Source organism: Rana temporaria, chromosome 6 (genome assembly GCF_905171775.1).
Source record: "Rana temporaria chromosome 6, aRanTem1.1, whole genome shotgun sequence".
NCBI lineage: Eukaryota > Metazoa > Chordata > Amphibia > Anura > Ranidae > Rana > Rana temporaria.
In genome coordinates, this window is record NC_053494.1 from 14515500 (window position 1) to 14537296 (window position 21797).

A 21797-nucleotide genomic window follows, 5' to 3' on the forward strand; every position below is an offset into this window, starting at 1 on the left:
TGTTTATTAGCAGTTGTTCTGGGCGAAGACAAGGACAACTGAGAACTTTGAAATGTTCTGTCTGGTCAAAAGTTGGGACCTACTAGTCCCAGCGTGTCTTGGGTTAAACATAGACGCACAATTGGATGATGCAGACAACAAAACCATCCTCCTTTTAGGTGGCGCTAGTGTTCAAGTGCAGAACTAGTGCTGGGCTTTCTTATTAGACAGCCTAGTATACAATGGTACTGTGCAGTGGCGGCTGATGCACAAAATTTTGGGGGGGGCGCAAACGAAAAAAAAAATTGCAGCCTCACTGTACCTATCAATTGTCACCACTGTGCCATGCCATCAAATGCAGTCACTGTGCCATCAAAACGCAACCACTGTGCCATCAAAAGGCAACCACTGTGCCATCAAAACACAGCCACTGTGCCATACCATCAAACGCAGCTACTGTGCCATCAATTGTCACCACTATGCCATCAAACACAGCCACTGTGCCCCCAATTGTCGCCACTGTGCCCCCAATTGTTGCCACTGTGCGCCCAATTGTTGCCACTGTGCCCCCAATTGTTGCCACTGTGCCCCCAATTGTTGCCACTGTGCCCCCAATTGTTGCCACTGTTCCCCCCAATTGTCACCACTGTGCCCCCAATTGTCGCCACTGTGCCCCCAATTGTAGCCACTGTGCCCCCAATTGTAGTCACTGTGCCCCCAATTGTTGCCACTGTGCCCCCATCGTGTAGCCACTATGCCCCCACTTGTAGCCACTGTGCCCCCACTTGTAGCCACCGTGCCCAGTACCCCCCCTGGCACTTACCTTTATGGCTTCTACTTCCCTCGATGTCCCTCGTCCCGCCTTTGATGACGCTTCAGCCAATCAGGTTACCTGATTGGCTGAGACGCCTGTCAGTCTTATCCTCCAACGTACGGCCGGTACGTCCCGAGGATGAGCTTCAGGAAGCCGACTACAGCGTCAGGGCCGCTGGCCCTGATAGGCACTTCCACACAGCCAGTCAGCTGCCGCTATTCAGCTGACCGGCGCTCAACATCCGGCCACCTGAAAAGTGGGCGGCGGCGGCGAAAATATACAGATTCTTTCAGTGTATGAATCTGTATATTTTACTGGCTGTGAGCGAGCCAGAGGGGGAGCGTCCCTATGGACGCACCGCCACTGGTACTGTGAATGCTCACATTTTTTTTTGGGGGGGGGGGGCGCAAAAAACAAACAAAAAAAAACATCAATTGCAGCCTCACTGTGCTCATCAATTGCCACTACTGTGCCCATCAATTGCCGCCACTGTGCCCATCAATTGCCGCCACTGTGCCCATCAATTTCCGCCACTGTGCCCATCAAACGCAGCCACTGTGCCCATCAAACGCAGCCACTGTGCCTAAAAATTGTCTCCACTGTGCCATAAAATTGTCGCCACTGTGCCATGCCATCAAACGCAGCCACTGTGCCCATCAATTGTCGCCACTGTGCCCATCAATTCTCACCACTGTGCCATGACATTGTCGTCACTGTGCCCATCTTATTGTCGCCACTGTGCCATGCCAAACGCAGCCACTGTGCCATGCCATTATCGCCACTGTGCCCATCAATTGTCACCACTGTGCCATGCCAAACGCAGCCACTGTGCCATGCCATTGTCGCCACTGTGCTCATCAATTGCCGCCAGTTTGCCCCTAAAATGCCCCTCAGGCTGTAATCGGAAAGCCTATCAGAGCCACTGGCTCTGATAGACACTTCCACAGCCACCCAGCTGCCGTTATTCAGATGGCCGGCGCTCGCCAGGGGGCCGGCCATCTGAATAGTGGAAGGCAGCGGCGACAATACATAGATTCATGCAATGCATGAATCTATGTATTGTTTTTCAGTGGCGGTGCAGGAGCGAGAGGGGACGGCGCTCCTACGCCCTCTATGGACGCACCGCCACTGGTTAAGACCTACTAGTAGTACCAGTGTATCTGAGAGTGGCCACAGGTAGCTTTTCTCTGGTTTATAGGTTGCTTATGTCACCACAGACACATTACAGTATTTATCTTATCTATCTTATTATCAGTGGCCCGGATTCAGATACGAGATACGACGGCGTATCTCCGGATACGCCGTCGTATCTCTGAGGGCGGGCCGTCGTATCTATGCGACTGATTCATAGAATCAGTTACGCATAGATTTCCCTAAGATCCGACCGGCGTAAGTGTCTTACACCGTCGTATCTTAGGCTGCATATTTACGCTGGCCGCTAGGTGGCGCTTCTGTATATTTACGCGAGGAATATGCTAATTAGGTATTTACACCGATTCAGAAACGTACGTCCGGCCGTCGCATTTTTTTACGTCGTTTACGTTAGGCTTTTTCCGGCGTAAAGTTACCCCTACTATATGAGGAGTAGCTAATGTTAAGTATGGACGTCGTTCCCGCGTCGAGTTTTGAAAATTTTACGTAGTTTGCGTAAGTCGTTCGCGAAATAGAGCTGTACGTAAGTTACGCTCACGTCTAAAGCAATGACGACTTGCGGCGTAATTTCGAGCATGCCCACTGTTTTTTTTTCACGAACGGCGCATGCGCCGTTCGTAAAATACGTCACAGTGAATTTACATAAAACACGCCCACATCGACCCCATTTGAATTAGGCGGGCTTACGCCGACACACATACGTTACGCCGCCGTAGCTAAGGGCGCAAGTTCTTTCTGCATACGGAACTTGCGCCCTAGGTTATGGCGGCGTACCGTATCTGAGCTACGTTACGCCGCGCCGACAGATACTGCAATGTATCTGAATCCGGCCCACAGTATATTATATATATATATATATATATATATATATATATATATATATATATATATATATATATATATATTTATTTATACACACACGCACACACACACACATATAAACTTATGGACTGGCCACTCAGCCTGCCCCTAGCATTAGCAATAATAATAAACATACACATATATATATAAACATTAGCAGTTAAGGCCTGACAGCGAGTGTGGCCTATCATTTTGGAGGCTTACTTGATGCTTGTAGGCCGTGTATCTATATATTTTGTTTTTCTTCTTCTCCTTTATTTTCTACCTCTGCCTGCCCCGCAACGTTAGCAGTTAAGGCCTGACAGCAAGCGGGGCCTATCATTTTGGAGGCTTATGTGATGCCTGTTGCCCGGCAACAGCTGTTACAGCCCCCATAAGGCCTGAGCTGCCATAAATCCCATTCTGTTGACAGAACCACTTACATCGATATGCCGGCACTTCCTGTGCATCGGCTATTTACAAAATAATTATTTGGATGTCTTCCTTCCACCTTCCAAGAAATGGGAAAAATGGGCCTTTCAGTGTCCACTATTAGGCTCCATTCACATCTAGGCGTTTTAACGCCTGAAGCCCGACGCTATTGCAGCCTAAAATACGCTGGAGGGGTGATTTAACATTGTTCTCTATGGAGATGGTTCACATCTCCACGCCGAACGCCGAAACGCCGTACGCCTGAAGCTCAAAACAAGTCCCTGACCCTTTTTTTCAGGCGGCTTTGGCGTTCGGCATAGCCGACAATGTGTAAATCACCCCTCCAGCGAAAACCGCGATAAAAAACGCTGCGTTTTGTCGCTACAAATCGCGGAAAAAAATGCCGCAATTTGTCGCGGGAAATCGCGGTACAAAACGCCACGCTAAGGTGTGAATGCAGCCTTAAAATGTTCGCTGTGAGAGCAATCCGGCGACCGCACAACAGCCCTCACCCATACCTCCCAACAAGGGAAATCTATTAACATAAGTAATCCTCTGGATGACTCAGAGGATAAACACATTGGGGCAGATTCACGTACAGCCGCGCAATTTTGTGCGGGCGTAGCGTATCTGATTTACGTTACGCCTCCGCAACTTACACGGGCAAGTGCTGTATTCTCAAAGCACTTGCTCCGTAAGTTGCGGCGGCGTAGCGTAAATCACCCGGTGGAATTCAAATTTGGCGGGTAGGGGGCGTGTATCATTTAAATCAAGCGCGTCCCCGCGCCGAACGAACTGCGCATGCGCCGTCCGTAAAATATCCCAGTGTGCATTGCTCCGAATGACGTCGCAAGGACGTCATTGGTTTCGACGTGAACGTAATTGACGTCCAGCCCCATTCACAGACGACTTACGCAAACAACGTAACTTTTTAAAATTTCGACGCGGGAACGACGGCCATACTTAACATTGGCTGCGCCTCATGTAACAGGGGCAACTTTACGCCGGGAAAAGCCTAACGTAAACGTCGTAACTTAACTGCGTCGGCCGCGCGTACGTTCGGGAATTTGCGTATCTAGCTAATTTGCATACTCAAGGCGGAATTCGACGGAAGCGCCAGCTAGCGGTTAAAAAAAAAATGCAGTTAAGATCCGACGGCGTAAGAGACTTACGCCTGTCGGATCTAATGGATATCTATGCGGAACTGATTCTAAGAATCAGGCGCATAGATACGACGGCTCGGATTCGGACTTACGACGGCATACATGGCGCTGCGCCGTCGTAAGTCCTCTGAGAATCCGGGCCTCTGAGCTCCTCCTTGTGTGTAGAGACAATGCCAGTCTGCACAGGAGGAGCCAGTGCTGGGCTTTCTTACTACAACACCCAGCATGCACTTCAAAGCCTGCCCCCCTCTTCTGGGAATAACATCTTATATTGTAACGTGAACAAAAAGATTGTTCCCCCCTAGGATGGGATTTTGAAAGCCAGACACTGATATGTAGAAACAGTGGGGTAGATTCAGTAAGCAATTGCGTCTGCGTATCCATAGATACGCAGCGCAATTGCTTAGTTGGGCCGGCGTATCGACTGCTCCTGAGTCAGAAAGGTCGATACGCCGACTGCAGCCTAAGATATGACTAGCATAAGGCTTTTATGCCGTCGTATCGTAGGCTGCAGTCTTACGATGGCCGCTAGGTGGCGTTCCCGTAGTGGTCAGCGTAGAGTATGCAAATTGCATACTCACGCCGATTCACAACCGTACGCGCGCCCTGCGTTCGCATTTTACGTCGTTTGCGTTCGCCGGTTTCTGCGTAAGGCTGCCCATGTTATTAGCAGGGGCAGCCAATGCTAAGTATACCCGTCGTTCCCGCGTCGCGATTTTAAAAAAATACGTTGTTTGCGTAAGTGAATCGTGAATGGCGCTGGACGCCATTTACGTTCACGTTGAAGCAAATGACGTCCTTGCGACGTCATTTACCGCAATGCACGTCGGGAAAGTTTCCCGACGGAGCATGCGCACTACGTTCGGCGCGGGAACGCGCCTAATTTAAATGATCCACGCCCCCTACGGGATCATTTAAATTACGTGCGCTTACGCCGGGCAGTTTTCCGGAGCGCACACGCAAATTACGGAGCTACTGCTTCGTGAATGAAGCGTAGCGCAGGTAATTTACGGAGGCGTAGCGTAAAAACGGTACGCTGCGCCTCCGTAGTAGTGCGCGCCCCTACCTGAATCCACCCCAGTATTTTATTCCATTAACAACATGAATACAAATGTTAAAAAAGCATGCACCAAAAGGATGGTGTACATGTATGCAACAAACCAAAAACATAAACTGTACAACAAAACATGTAAAAAAAATGACACTAGAACTCTCCTATGGGTGATATTCCCTAGTACCCGACGTAAGGGTGACCACGTGTCCCGGATTGCCCGGGACAGTCCTGCATTTTGGAGGTCTGTCCCGGGCACCTTCATTCCAGGACAATACAGTGTCCCGGAATGATCTGTGTGTAGATTCGTCTGTGTGTAGATTCGTCCGTATGAGTGGCGTTGTCCCACGAAGGAGGGACCCCGCCACTCATACAGACGAATCTACACACGGAGACGGAGGGGAAAATAGGACCACAGCAGGGGAAAAAGGAATTGTGGTGGAGTCATCCACTTACTTGGGGTTGACTTACTGAAGGTCCTGATAGAAGACATGGGGGCTTACTGGAGACATAAAGGTGCATTTTGAGGCACAGTGTGACACAGGGGTGCATTTGGAGGCACGAGGAGCACATGGTGCACTCGTAGACATGAGGATACACAGAGGCGCAATGGAGATATGGGTGCACACTAGGAGTGTCACTCTGGGGTGCACTTGGAAACACAGGGCTGCACAGGAACACACTGGAGACATGGGGGTGCATAGTCAACCCTATGCCTCCAAGTGCAATTTGCATGTCTCCAGTGTGCCCCTGTGTCTCCAAATGTGCCCCAGTGTCTCTGAATGTGCCTTGTGCACCACAATTTCTTCAAATGCACCCCTGGGTAACCCTGTACCTCAAAGTGTGCCCCCATGTTTCCAGTTTTCCACTGTGCACCCCCTGTATCTCCAAGTGCACCCTCTGCCCCATTGCCTTCAAGTCCACCCCTTTGTGACCCTGTATCTTCAAGTGTGCCCCCCTGTCTCCAGTGTGTTTCTGTGCACCCTCCCCCCCTCACTCATAACTCTGTGCATCCCCAAGTCTCCAAATGTACCCCTGTGTGACCCTGTGCCTCCAAAAGTTTCTCTGTGCACCCCTGTGTCTCCTAATGCACCCCTGCGTGACGCTGTACTTCAAAAGGCACCCCGGTGTCTCCCATGAGTCCCCATGTTTCCTCTGTGCTCCTGCACACCCCGTTGTATGCAAGTGTGCTCCTGTGCACTCCTGTGACTCCAAGTGCCCTCGTGCACCCCCCAAGCTTTTGGGTATGCCCCAGTGTGCCTTAGGGTGACCACATTTCCAAACTACCATTCAGGGACACCCCCCCTTCCCAAAAATCAGCTTGGGCTGTAACGAATCACAGCACAGTGATTGGACACAAGAGGCGGGATTTAGGATTTCTCCAATGACAAGCAGGGGGCGGGGACTGTGCTCCTCCAGCCATTCCCGGCCAGGACAAGTACTGTCAGTGAGTAAAGCGGTGATGTGGCGCCCTTTTTTGGGGGGCATCAGATTGGCCCGGGGGGTGGCTGTGTCAGTTTCATTCCGGGACACTGTATTGTCCTGGAATGAAGGTGCCCCGGGACAGACCTGCAAAATGCGGGACTGTCCCGGGCAATCCGGGACACGTGGTCACCCTAGTGTGCCTCTGTGCCTCCCCTGTGCATCTCCATGACACCTGTGTCTGGACACAGCCTGTGGAAAGCTCTTTCAATCACTTGGCCTGTCCATCTCTCAGTACATATGGACCCCAGTCCATGACAGTTGGAATTGTTAATCACTAGAGGCTCAACCTCCCCGACCTCAGGGCTGAGCTCTACCCTGCATTTCTAATTTCAGTCCACTTCAGCAGACTCGGCAATTTCGCTGCAAAATCAATTTAGCTGAGATCATTTCGCTCATCGCTATGTTCACTGTGACTTTCACTTGGGCCGCCACCCCCTAGATACGGCACGATGTCAGATGTAAAACAATAACAAGCAATAGCTGAAAATAAATTGATGGAGATATCGAGCCGATGTGAAGAGCCGAGGGGGATGGATGGAGAAGAGTCACCATCCAGAGAAGCTTCGTCTAGTGATGGTTTACCATCCATCCTGCCTTTCCCCGGGAGGGCGGATTGAGTGAGCCTGTGTTATAATTAGTCATTTTAAATGAGAAGGACCTGACGGTGCCATGTTTTATGGTAATGACACACTTCCTGTGCTGAGATGAATGGAGTGACGGGAGTGAGTAGAGAGCGGAGGTGAGGTCATAGTACAGCTCCATCATTCCTAATCCCTGAACAGGGCCGATACACTATGGCGCCCCGCTGCCTCCATGCCGGAGTATTGTCCGGGGACTAAAGGGGAGGAAATAGAAAAGGGCCATCTAATTACATTGCTGGGGAACTTACAGCTCATCGCTGGGGGAACGGCAAAATACACATTCAAAATTCATATCGGAAATGTTTGAGCTGCCAAAAGATTTGTAATTCTGTTCAGCATAGCCTTGCGACCCAGACACGTCTGCCAAACAGCATTTCCAGGTTCCTGTTCTCCGGTGGAGTTAACTGCTTGCCGACCGCCTCACGTAGGCGTACGGCAGCAAATTGTCTCTCCAGCGCTCGATCACATACTAGATACATGATCCAGCGCTTCCCGGGTAGAGTAAGGTGACCAGATCTTTAAAATTAAATCCGGGGACATATTTTTTCTTTACTAGTAATGGTGGCAACCAGCGACTCTCTGCCCGTCGCCGCCCACCTCACAGCCTCTCAAGTCTCACTCTCCGGGCCCCGCCTACTTCTGGATGGGGAGCGGAGGAAGATCACTCCGCCAGGGAAGGCAAGGAGATAGGCAGATGGCTGGCCAGGATTTGAGCCAAGGCAGAAGAACATGTGGGCGGAGCTGAATAGGCATGCGCCCGAAACTGAAGAAATATTCCCCCCCGCCCCCCGACCAGCACATGATCATCAGAAAGGGGCACAGATAATGGGAAAAATACACCCCCCTATGCTAGTAGGAGTGGCGGAGCAGGGGTGTGATATTCAAAAAATGTTATTTTAATTCTGCACTGACTGTCTTTGAAACTGCCCCTGCCCCCTATTAAATCCAAACTGGGGACAAAACCAGGGACAGACTTGGTCCGGGGAGTGTCCTCAATCAGGGGACTGTCCTCTGAAACTGGGGATGTCTGGTCACCCTAGGGTAGAGGCCGCACCATCTGTGCTGTGATTAGTCACAGCAGAAGCCAATCAGCAGGTGTGGGCCAATGGATGTCGGCCGGCACACGCTGATCTAAGAGGAGACATACTGGATGGGACTATGCCTATGTGAACAAGGCAGAGCTCCGCCCCGGTCGGTGGGAATGTGCTGGATTTTGTTTTTCATGCGAATGCACCTACAATGGGCACACGAACATTAGAACTGGACCACGGGGCAATGAAAGAAGGTGTCTTTGGTTTGTTGACTCCAGATCTCAATCCAATAGAGCAGGGGTGTCAATCTCAATTTCATTGTGGGCCGCATCAACATTATGATTGCCCTCAAAAGGGTCGGTTGTATCTGTAAGATTAGATGTCCAGCGCATCCCCTCCCCTTTACATTAGATGTCAAGAGCCACCCCACCATCAGAAGTTGAGTCCCCCACTCTCCCTGCTGCCCTACCGATACCGTCCACTATTCTACTGACACCGTCCACTGCCCAACTGACACCGACCTCTGCCCTACTGACACATCCACTGCTTTACTGACACCATCCACTGCCCAACTGACACCTTCCAATTCTCTACCGATAATCGTCCACTGCCCTACTGTCACCAACCTCTGCCATACTGACACCAACCTCTGCCCTACTGACACATTCCACTGCCCTACTAACACATGCATTGCTCTACTGACACAGTCCACTGCCCTACTGACACCATCCTCTGCCCTACTGACACTGTCCACACACCTTCCATTGCCCTACTGATACTGTCCACAGCTCTACTGACTGACTCTGTCCACTTTTCAGGTAGGCTAAGTTTATATTTTTACATTGAGGAGGAGATTCTGTTGGGAGGATGTATGGACTACCTGTCATAGTGGCAGGGAGCTTATGGACTGGATCATGTCTGATGGATAGTAAAAAAAGGAGGGAGGAGCAGCCCGTTCGGAAGAGGAGCTGGTGATGGAGGCCCTCTCATGAGGGTGAAATGGTGGCTATATGGTCTAACCTTCTAAGTGGCAGGGACCCCTATGTCAGTGCCTGCTGCCTAACAGAACCTTCCTATGGACTGAGCCTAGACCACCGGTGTGCGAGGCCCCGCAAAGTATACAGCAGCTTCCCTTTATGTCTTCGAAACTGAAGCAAGTAAAGTGTAATATGTTTAACCACTTCAATACCGGCCAATCGTCATATGACGTCCACAGAGGGGATCTCCCATCCTGGGTGGACGTCATATGATGTCCTGGCTTTGCGCGGGGATATCTGAATGATGCCTGCAGCTAGAGGCATCATTCAGATATCCATGTCTTCAGCCGGCGATCCTGCACACCATAAGAACAATCATAGCGGCGGTTCCGACGCTTGATCGTTCTTATAGGTGGCGGGAGGGGACATCCCCCCACTCCCACCACCATCCGGTGCTTCTCCGGGCTCTACCGTGCCATCGGGTGCCCGGAGAAGGAATCGTCCGGTGCAGGCAGGAAGCATAGAGATGGTCACCAGTCATCTCTATGACCGTCGTAGGCCCGGGCGTGATGTGATGACGTCATGCCCGGGTACCCGTAAGTAAACAAAGCCGCGTTTGCGGCTAGTGAACAACACTGATCATGAGATCGGTGAAATTTTTTTCACCGATTTCATGCTTTCCAGCCCCGAGGAGAGATGTGGGGTCTTATTGACCCCGCATCTCTCCATAAAGAGGACCTGTCACACACATTTCCTATTACAAGGGATGTTTACATTCCTTGTAATAGGAATAAAAGTGATAAAAAAAAAAAAAAAAGGGCAAAAAAAAAAATTGGTAAAAAATAAATAAAAATAAAACGCCCTGTGCCCGGTAGCTCGCGCGCAGAAGCGAACGCACACGTAAGTCCTGCCGACATATGTAAATGCTGTTTAAACCACATATGTGAGGTATTGCCGCGTGCGTTAGAGTGCCAGCAACAATTCTAGCACTAGATCTCCTCTGTAAATCTAAAATAGTAACCTGTAAAAAAAATTCAAAGCGTTGCCTATGGAGATTTTTAAGTACCGAAGTTTGGCGCCATTCCATGAGTGTGCGCAATTTTAAAGCGTGACATGTTAGGTATCTATTTACTCGGTGTAACATAATCTTTCATATTTTACAAAAAAATTGGGCTAACTTTACTGTTTTGTTATTTTTTTTTAATTCATGAAACAATTTTTTTCCAAAAAAAAGGCGTTTGAAAAATGATTGCGCAAATACCGTGCAAGATAAAACGTTGCAATGACCGCTATTTTATTCCCTAGGGTGTCTGCTAAAAAAACATATATAGGGCTAGAATCAGAGAGAGTTACGCCGGCGTATCAGTAGATACGCCGTCGTAACTCTGAATCTACGCCGTCGTAAATTTAAGCATATTCTGGAAACCAGATACGCTTAAATTAGGCTAAGATACGAGCGGCGTAAGTCTCCTACGCCGTCGTATCTTAGGGTGCATATTTACACTGGCCGCTAGGTGGCGCTTCCGTTGATTTCGGCATAGAATATGCAAATGAGCTAGATACGCCGATTCAGAAAGGTACGTGCGCCCGGCGGATTTTTTTACGTCGTTTACGTAAGGCTTTTTCCGGCGTAAGTTTACTCCTGCTATATGAGGAGTATCCAATGTTAAGTATGGACCTCGGGACAGCGTTAAATTTTGCGTCGTTTGCGTAAGTCGTTCGCGAATAGGGCTTTGCGTAAATTACGTTCACGTCGAAAGCATTGACTATTTGCGACGTGATTAGGAGCATGCGCACTGGAATACGTTCACGGACGGCGCATGCGCCGTTCGTTAGAGACGTCATTTGCGTGGGGTCATGTTTTATTTACATAAAACACGCCCACCTCTTCAGAATTTGAATTCGGCGCGCTTACGCCGGCAGATTTACGCTACGCCGCCGTAACTTAGGGCGCAGGTTCTTTGTGAATCCAGCTCCAGCCTCACTAAGTTACGGCGGCGTAGCGTGCCCGCACAAACTTACGGCGGGCTATCTGAATCTAGCCCATAATGTTTGGGGGTTCTGCGTAATTTTCTAGCACAAGAATGATGATTTGTACATGTAGGAGAGAAGTGCCAGATTAGGCGCGGTATTGATACGTGTATAAAAGCCCGGTATTGAAGTGGTTAAAGAACTGGTGGAGGAAAATCAATATTCAACGCTATTTCCCTCAAAATGACTCAGCGCTGGGTCACTGGCAAGTGAAAAGATGTTCTCCTCGCAGTGTGCGGCCCGGTGCAGTCATTTGGGCTCCAGCCACGAAGGCCACTAACTCACACATTCAAGTCATACCACCTTGCCACCTATAAAAAAATCATTAAATTAACTGACAGCATGTCGTTCCCCTGTACTGCCAGCAAACAGCTGCAGCCGCTGATCTGTGTATTCCGACAGCACCAGGGTCCTGCTGTCAAAATACAATGTCCAGATGAAGGGGGTTCCTCCTTCAACGCACTGGCTAAACAAGAAGCAGTGCTGTCACTTTAGGACAGGACTACAGAACACCTCCCCCAATCCTCTGCTCCATAACACAGAGGAGGTGTTTGTAATCTCAATAGAGACCTGGGAACAATGCAACTGATAAGGCTTCATTTCCACTGGCGTTTTTACAGCCACTTTATTTAGTCTTTTTTACAGCTTAAAAACGCCTGTCCATGTTTATTTTGTAAAAAAAAAAATTTGCGTTTTTTGCACGTTTTTAATGTCTGGCGTTTTTACAGCTCTATTGCTGGAGCCACAGAACGCCCTGGTCCCACGTTTTGTTTACAGCTCAAAAACGCCTATGTGGGCATGATGCCATAGAATAACATGGACAGGCGTTTTTAAGCTGTAAAAAACGCTCAGAAAAGTGGCTGTAAAAACGCCAGTGGAAATGAAGCCTAATGCCGCGTACACACCATCACTTTATGTGATGAAAAAAAACGACATTTTCTGTGAAGTAAAAAACGACGTTTTTGAAACTTCAATTTTCAAAAACGACGTTGCCTACACACCATTGTTTTTTCACAATGCTCTAGCAAAGCGAGGTTACGTTCCACCACGTTTTTCCATTGAAGCTCGCTTCATAACTAGCTTCTGGGCATGCGCGGGTGTAAAAACGTTGTTTTAAACGTCGTTTTTTGCTACACATTTCTGTGAAGTAAAAAACGACGTTTTGAAAAACGACACATAAAATTGAAGCATTCTTCAATTTTTTTTTTACGTTTTTCACAAGACATAAAATGACGTTTTCCCCCACACACGGTCATTTAAAGTGACGTTTTTAGAAACGTCGTTTTTTTTCATCACATAAAGTGATGGTGTGTACGCCGCATAAGGCTTCATTTCCACTGGCGTTTTTACAGCCACTTTTCTGAGCGTTTTTTACAGCTTAAAAACGCCTGTCCATGTTATTCTATGGCATCATGCCCACATAGGTGTTTTTGAGCTGCAAATGGCATAGGCGTTTTTGAGCTGTAAAAAAAACGCGGGACCAGGGCGTTTGGAGCAGAAAAAAAACAAAATTCTTTCAATGATGTGACCATAAAGGCGCAAATAAGAGATGATCATTGTTAGGATTTGCATACATTTTATAAGCCCTCCTCATCCCCCTCCTGACACCTATGGGGTGATGCTAGTAAATAAAGAGGACACTTGTTGAACACGTCTGGCAGGTGAGAAAACCACATTCTGATATTCTTCAGGGGATTTTTGTGCTTTAAATTATTCAAAGAATGCCTGACGTACGTAACCTCTTATACAATATGTATGGTGGAAGGTAAATCGTCTGCGGTGGAAAGGTCGGAGGGAGCAGGTTCTGCTCCTGTCCAAAACTGCCATCAGGGGAGAACCTGTCATGACTGCAGCATGGGCATTGCCTCAATTCCTTCCGACTTCACACCGGCTTTCTAGCACCAGCCTGGCATTAAGCGCCTTCATGACATGTGTAGTAGAACCCCCATAGACCCAAAAGCCCTACATGCATAGCAAAATCCCATAGACTCAAAGGCCCGGATTCACGTAGCACTTACGCCGACATATCTCCAGATACGCTGCGTAAGTGCACATATGCGCCGTCGTATCTATGCGCCTGACTCTGAAAGCAAGATACGCCTGAAACAAGGCTTCATCCGACGCTGGGTTCCCTCGGCGTAACTCGTCGTAAGCGGCAGTGGGGCATTTAATGCGCCGGGCGCAAGTACGTTCGTGAATCGGCGTATCTCACTCATTTGCAAATTCGAATCGTAAATCAATGGGAGCGCCCCTTGCGGCCAGCGTAAATATGCACCCAAGATACGATGGCGTACGGCAACTTACGTCGGTTGGCTGAAGCCATATTTCAGGCGTATCTAGTTTTGTGAATAAGGGGCATAGATACGACGGCGCATCTTTGAACTTACGCCGCGTATCAATAGATACATCCACGTCACGGCGTATGCGCAGTTCGTGATATGTACCTGTCTGGCGCTCAGCCCATCATTTGCATGGGGTCACGCCCACTTCCACCTACGCCGCCGTGCGCCTTCGAAACCCACACCACGCTGGCGAAGCGTTGGGAGCACTGGCTTGCTGAATGCAATGCTTGCCTCTCCGCGCTACATTGGTGTGACGTATGGTGTTTGCTCTACGGCGGCGTAATGTGCGCCTTGCTCTCTGTGAATCTGGGCCTCAGGCCTCGTACACACGACCGGTTTCCTCGGCAGAATCCATCAAGAATCGTTTTTCAGCGAGGAAACTGTCGAGGAACTCGACGAGCCAAAAAGAGAGCATGTTCTCTTTTTCCTTGACCGGGAATGGAGAAAATTGGCTTGTCGAGTTCCTCGACAAGCCTAACAAGAACTCGACGAGGAAAACGATGTGTTTCGCCCGCCGAGTTCCTTGGCGGGCGTGTGAAGTGGCCTGATGTGCGTACACACCATCGTTCCAAAAACCGATCGGGTCAGAACGCGGTGACGTCAAACACACGACTTGCTGAATAAAACGAAGTTCAATGCTTCCAAACATGCGTCGACTTGATTCTGAGCATGCGCGGTTTTGAACCGATGCTTTCTGTACTAACCATCGGTTTGGACCGATCGGGCAGCGGGCCATCGGTTCGATTTTGAAGCATGTTTTAAAATTTTGGACCGAAGGACAACAGACCGATGGGCTATACACACCGTCGGTTTGGACCGATGAAACTGAACCTCGGTCCATTCTCATCGGTTTGGAACGACCGAGTGTACGCGGCCTAAGACTTTCTCACTCTATTCAAAACCAGCAGATGGTGGAATGATATAGTACAGGTCTCCTGTAAGTCAATCAACTCTATTGACTGTATTTTTCAATTAGATTTAAATATGATCACCTTCAAGGACAAGTGAGCTTTAAAATAAGGTGCATTGATTCAATTTGCCCCCTTCCCCTGACCTAACGTACCCCCCCTCCCCCTCCACTTACCTTCTACCGACAGCTGCGACCACACTGTTTGTTTACATCCATCGTCGCAAGTCTTCACTGTCCTGGCCACACCTGTGTACAGAGGCAAAGACAGTCCCATATAAATCTATAGGATTGTGTCCCGAGGCCGGAGACAATCAAAGACTATACCCTAGAAGTCTACAAGACTGTTTCCCAAGGCAGGAGGCAATCCCATAGAAGTATATAAAACTGTCCCAAGGCTGGAGATGATCAAAGACGATCCCATACAAGTCTTCAGTACTACCGGTATGTCCCAAGGCCAGAGATGATCAGAAACAATCCATAGAAATCTTCAGTGATATGTCTAAAGGCCAGAGATGGTCGAAGACGATCCTCAGAAGTCTACAGGACTGTGTCTAAAGGCAGGAGACAATCCTCTAGAAGTCTAAAGTAATGTGCCCCAGAGATGATTGAAAAATCCCATAGGCCCCGTACACACGACCGAGTTTCTCGGCAGAATTCAGCCAGAAACTCGATCGGAGCCGTATTCTGCCGAGGAAACCGGTCGTGTGTACACTTTTGGCCGAGGAAACCGACGAGGATCTCATCGGGCCAAATAGAGAACATGTTCTTTATTTCCTCGTTAGTCAATGGGGAAACTTGGCTCGCCGAGATCCTCGGCGGCTTCACAAGGAACTCGACGAGCAAAACGATGTGTGTACAGGGCCATAGAAGTTTATAGGACCCAAGGCCAGAGATGATCTCATAGAAGTCTACAGGACTGTGTCTGAAGGCTGAAAAAGATCTCAAAGAAGTCTACAAGACTGTGTCTGAAGGTAGGAAGCAACCCCCTAGAAGTCTATAGTACTGTGTCCCAAGGCCAGAGATGATCAGAAACAATCCCACGGAAGTTTATAGGACTGTGTCCCAAGGCCAGAAACAATTCCATAGAAGTTTATAGGATTGCGTCCAAAGGCTGAAGACAATCCTATAATAGTCTATAGCAGTGTTTCTCAACTCCAGTCCTCAAGGCGCCCCAGAAGATCATGTTTTCAGGCTGTCCATTATTTTGAACAGGTGGTTTGATCAGTTTCACTGCCTTAGTAATTACCACAGCCGTTTCACCTGAGGGAAATCCTGAAAATATGACCTGTTGGGGCACCTTGAGGACTGCATTTGAGAAACACTGGTCTATAGTACTGTGAGGGTTGGAGATGATCAAAGACGATCCCATAGAAGCCTATAGGACTGTGACCCAAGGCAAGCCCATAGAAGTATATAATGCTGTGTCCCCGAGTCCAAAGAGGTTCAAAGAGGACCCCATAGATTATATTACTGTTTCCCGAGGATAGGGGTGATCAGAGGCAATCAATAGAGGTTTATAAGACTGTGTCCAAAGGCTGGAGATGATTAAAGATGATCCCATACAAGTCTTTAGTACTATGTCCCAGAGATGATCAGAAACAATCTATAGAAGTCTACAGGACTGTGTCCAAAGGCCAGAGATGATCGAAGACGATCCATAGAAGTCTACAGGCTTATCTCTGAAGGCAGGAAACAATCCTCTATCGTACTGTGTCCCAAGGCCAGAGTTGATTGGAAACAATCCGATAGACGTTTATAGGTCTGTGTCCTAAAGCCAGATATGATTGCATAGAATTCTATAGGAATGTGTAATAAGGCTGGAAACAATCAAACAAGATCCCATAGAAGTCCTATAATACTGTTTTTCGAAGGTCAGAGAAGAATAAGGACAATCCCAAAAAAGTCTATAGTACTGTGTCTCAAGGCAGGAAACAATCCTCTAGAAGTCTATAGGATTGTATCCAAAGGCTGGAGACAATCCCATAATAGTCTATGGTACTCTGCCCTAAAGTTGGAGATGATCAACAATGATTGCATAGAAGCCTATAGGACTGTGACCCAAGACCTGAGATGATCTCATAGATCCCTATAATACTGTGTCCCCCAGGCCAAAGAAGTTCAAAGAGGAGAAGATTACATTACTCTGTCTGAAGGCCAGAAATTAATGATTGCAGCCGATCCCATAGAAGTCTCCAGGACTATGTCCAATGCCGGAGACAAACACGATAGACAAAGTCCTTAGTACTGTGTCCGAAGGCAGAAGATGATGTCATCGAAGTCTATAGTATTGTGTCCTAAGACCGGAGGTGATTGGAGCCGATCCCATAGAAGGCTACAGGACTGTGTCCCAAGGTGGGAGATTGTCCTATTGAAGACTTTAGGACTGTATCCCAAGATGGGAGATGGTCCCATTGAAGACTATAGGACTGTATCCCAAGGTGGGAGATGGTCCCATTGAAGACTATAGGACTGTGTCCCAAGGTGGGAGATGGTCCCATTAAAGACTATAGGACTGTATCCCAAGGTGGGAGATGGTCCCATTGAAGACTATAGGACTGTGTCCCAAGATGGGAGATGGTCCCATTGAAGACTATAGGACTGTGTCCCAAGATAGGAGATGGTCCCATTGAAGACTATAGGACTGTATCCCAAGATAGGAGATGGTCCCATTGAAGACTATAGGACTGTGTCCCAAGATAGGAGATGGTCCCATTGAAGACTATAGGACTGTGTCACAAGGTGGGAGATGGTCCCATTGAAGACTATAGGACTGTGTCCCAAGGTGTGAGATGGTCCCATTGAAGATTATAGGACTGTGTCCCAAGATGGGAGATGGTCCCATTGAAGACTATAGGACTGTATCCCAAGGTGGGAGATGGTCCCATTAAAGACTATAGGACTGTGTCCCAATAGGGGAGATGGTCCCATTGAAGACTACAGGACTGTGTCCCACAGCCAAATATGATTGGAGACAATCTATAGAAGTCTATAGGTGCTCAGGAGTGTTCGTGACCTGCAAAGAGTAACCTGTACATCTACAGAGCACATGACCCGATTACCTGTGCCATAGAAAACCCTGGGAGCTCCCACACACAGAACCTGACATTTAAATCCTTCTAGTGTAGATTAATGGTAAGGGGGGGGGGGGTCTGTTTCCTGATACCTGTGTAATAGGAGAAGAGGTCTGTGCCCTTATACCTGTATATTAGGAGGAGGGTTCTGTGTCCTGATACCTGACTCTGTATATTAGGGATAGGTCTAGACCTAGCTAGGTGATTCTGTATAATGGGGATAGGTCTCTAGGTAACGCTCTATATTAGGGATATGTCTGTAGGTAGGTGACTCTGTATATTAGGAATATATTCAGTGGTAGGCGTCTCTGTATATTAGGGATAAGTCTAGAGCTAGGTGATTGAGATTCTGTATATTAGGGATAGGTGTGTAGGTAGGTGACTCTGTATATTAGGGATAGGTCTAGGAGGTAGGTGACTCTGTATACTAGGGATAGGTGTGTAGGTAGGTGACTCTGTATATTAGGGATAGGTCTAGAGGTAGGTGACTCTGTATATTAGGGATAGGTGTGTAGGTAGGTGACGCTGTATATTAGGGATAGGTCTAGTGGTAGGTGGCTCTGTATATTAGGGATAGGTGTGTAAGTAGGTGACTCTGTATATTAGGGATAGGTGTGTAGGTAGGTGACGCTGTATATTAGGGATAGGTCTAGAGGTAGGTGACTCAGTATATTAGGGATGTGTGTAGGTAGGTGACTCTGTATATTAGGGATAGGTGACTCTGTATATTAGGGATAGGTGTGTAAGTAGGTGACTCTGTATATTAGGGATAGGTGACTCTGTATATTAGGGATAGGTGTGTAAGTAGGTGACTCTGTATATTAGGGATAGGGGTGTAGGTAGGTGACGCTGTATATTAGGGATAGGTCTAGAGGTAGGTGGCTCTGTATATTAGGGATAGGTCTAGAGGTGAGTGGCTCTGGATATTAGGGATAGGTCTAGAGGTAGGTGGCTCTGTATATTAGGGATAGGATTAGAGGTAGGTGGCTCTGTATATTAGGGATAGGTCTAGAGGTAGGTGACTCTGTATATTAGGGATAGGTCTAGAGGTAGGTGACTCTGTATATTAGGGATAGGTGACTCTGTATATTAGGGATAGGTGTGTAGGTGACTCTGTATATTAGGGATAGGTCTAGAGGTAGGTGGCTCTGTATATTAGGGATAGGTCTAGTGGTAGGTGGCTCTGTATATTAGGGATAGGTGTGTAGGTAGGTGGCTCTGTATATTATTATTATTATTATACAGGATTTATATAGCGCCAACAGTTTACGCAGCACTTTACAATATACAAGGGAGACAATACAGTTACAATACAATAAAATACAAGAGGATTAAGAGGGCCCTGCTCAGAAGAGCTTACAATCTAATAGGGATAGGTCTAGAGGTAGGTGACTCTGTATATTAGGGATAGGTGTGTAGGTAGGTGACTTTGTATATTAGGGATAGATCTAATGTAGGTAGATCTGTATATTAGAGATAGGTGTGTAGGTAGATGACTGTGTATATTAGGGATAGGTCTAGAGGTAGGTGGCTCTGTATATTAGGGATAGGGGTGTAGGTAGGTGGCTCTGCATATTAGGGATAGGGATGTAGGTAGGTGGCTCTGTATATTAGGGATAGGGGTGTAGGTAGGTGACTGTATATTAGGGATAGGTCTAGAGGTAGGTGGCTCTGTATATTAGGGATAGGTCTAGAGGTAGGTGGCTCTGTATATTAGGGATAGGTCTAGAGGTGAGTGGCTCTGGATATTAGGGATAGGTCTAGAGGTAGGTGGCTCTGTATATTAGGGATAGGATTAGATGTAGGTGGCTCTGTATATTAGGGATAGGTCTAGGGGTAGGTGGCTCTGAATATTAGGGATAGGTCTAGAGGTAGGTGGCTCTGTATATTAGGGATAGGATTAGAGGTAGGTGGCTCTGTATATTAGAGATAGGTCTAGAGGTAGGTGGCTCTGTATATTAGGGATAGGTCTAGAGGTAGGTGGCTCTGTATATTAGGGATAGGTCTAGAGGTAGGTGGCTCTGTATATTGGGGATAGTGGTGTAGGTAGGTGACTGTATATTAGGGATAGGTCTAGAGGTAGGTGGCTCTGTATATTAGGGATAGGTCTAGAGGTAGGTAGGTGATTGTATATTAGGGATAGGTCTAGAGGTAGGTGGCTCTGTATATTGGGGATAGGTGTGTAGGTAGGTGGCTCTGTATATTAGGGATAGGGGTGTAGGTAGGTGGCTCTGTATATTAGGTATAGGTGTGTAGGTAGGTGGCTCTGCATATTAGGGATAGGGATGTAGGTAGGTGGCTCTGAATATTAGGGATAGGTCTAGAGGTAGGTGGCTCTGTATATTAGGGATAGGTCTAGAGGTAGGTGACTGTGTATATTAGGGATAGGTCTAGAGGTAGGTGGCTCTGTATATTAGGGATAGGTCTAGAGGTAGGTGACTGTGTATATTAGGGATAGGTCTGGAGGTAGGTGGCTCTGTATATTAGGGATAGGTCTAGCTGTAGTTAGGGAGGTGTATGGCCTGTATATAAGGCAGATGAGTGAAGACAATATGGATGGCACGTACAATCACCAAATCTTACCGTCAACAGCGCCGGCTCAGCTCACGGCATCATTCCTCTACGGACTCCGGGGGGGTCACCAGGTACCGATGGGGGCCGCACACACCTTCCTTCCTGGAAGCCCCCCCCAGCCTTGTATGAAGAAGGGGGGTCCCGGCCTTGTAAGAAAAAGAGGGAGGAGGGGGGGTCCGAAGACGACAATTCCCCCGATCTCCACACTAGACCATCAGCCTCCGAAATAGGTCACGCCAACATCCCGAATCCCAGAACGGCAGAGATGACAGCCCGAGACGCTGGAAATCCACAGGGATCCCGGCTCAGCCTGGGGGTCCCATTCACCCAAACGCAGGAGGAGGAGGAGGGGGGAGGGGGGGCGACAGCTGGAGATACTTGCAGGTGCAAAGACACAAGATGGAGCCAATCCAAGGAAGAGGAGGATAAAAAAAAACACAATCCTTTAAATAATGGCTTGGAGGGGAACCAGATCTCCTCACCCAGCAGGCAGCGGTGGCGTCACGGGCAGCGATGGGTAAAAGCCGACATGAAACGCCGAGGACTCCCCACCCTCTGTCACACACGCACACACATACACACACACACAGGGTGTCAAACAGCGCTCTGGTTAAAGAGACATCACCATCATTATCAATAATACATGACTCCAGGCTGGCCTCCTCCCTTTCTGTCATTCCCCTCCACCCCCTCCTCTCCTCTGTCACTGTCCCTCCTCCTCCTCCTCCTTAGCAATACAGAAAAATCGGAAAGTAAGGTGCCTATTACATGCCGATCTGCGCCCCCCCCCACCCCCCCTTCTCTTCTCCTCCAGAGAGGCAGACGGTGAGCGGATTGCTCCTCAGAAATAAAACAAATCGAGAGGTTTATTTAATAAGGCAGCACCAAAAGCAACCGCGGGCCAATATTTGCAAAACGATTGGGACGCGGCGCCGGCATTGCGCGTCAGGGCGAGAGCGAGAATGAGCGTTTGCGTTCTTCAAATGCGCAAATTTTTGCAGGGTGGCGGAGAATCTCTGCAACTGGTGGATGAAAAAGGATAAACAAAAATACGAAATCGGACAAATTGTTAAATGTGGTTGCATATTTGGTTAATATATAAAAAGAGACATCGCACAAACTGCTACATCATAAAAAAATAAATAATACATCATAAAATCGATACATCATACAAATTTATACATTGCACAATCAGATCAAATCATCGTACAAATCAATATATCCAAAAAATCAATACGTCATACAAAGCAATACATCATAGAAATCAATACATCGTACAAACGAATACAGCATAGAAATCAATA

The 21797-nt window shown here is 48.0% G+C and overlaps 1 protein-coding gene across 1 annotated transcript in view; it reads right to left on the reverse strand.

The window, feature by feature from the left end:
* FBXL16 (F-box and leucine rich repeat protein 16) overlaps positions 1–21158 on the reverse strand; it is a 46339-nt gene extending 25181 nt beyond the window's left edge. The window contains exon 1 of the mRNA XM_040356296.1: positions 20503–21158. The gene's annotated coding sequence lies outside the window, so the exon portion shown is untranslated. The remainder of the gene's footprint in view (positions 1–20502) is intronic.
* Positions 21159–21797: the final 639 nt, after the last annotated feature.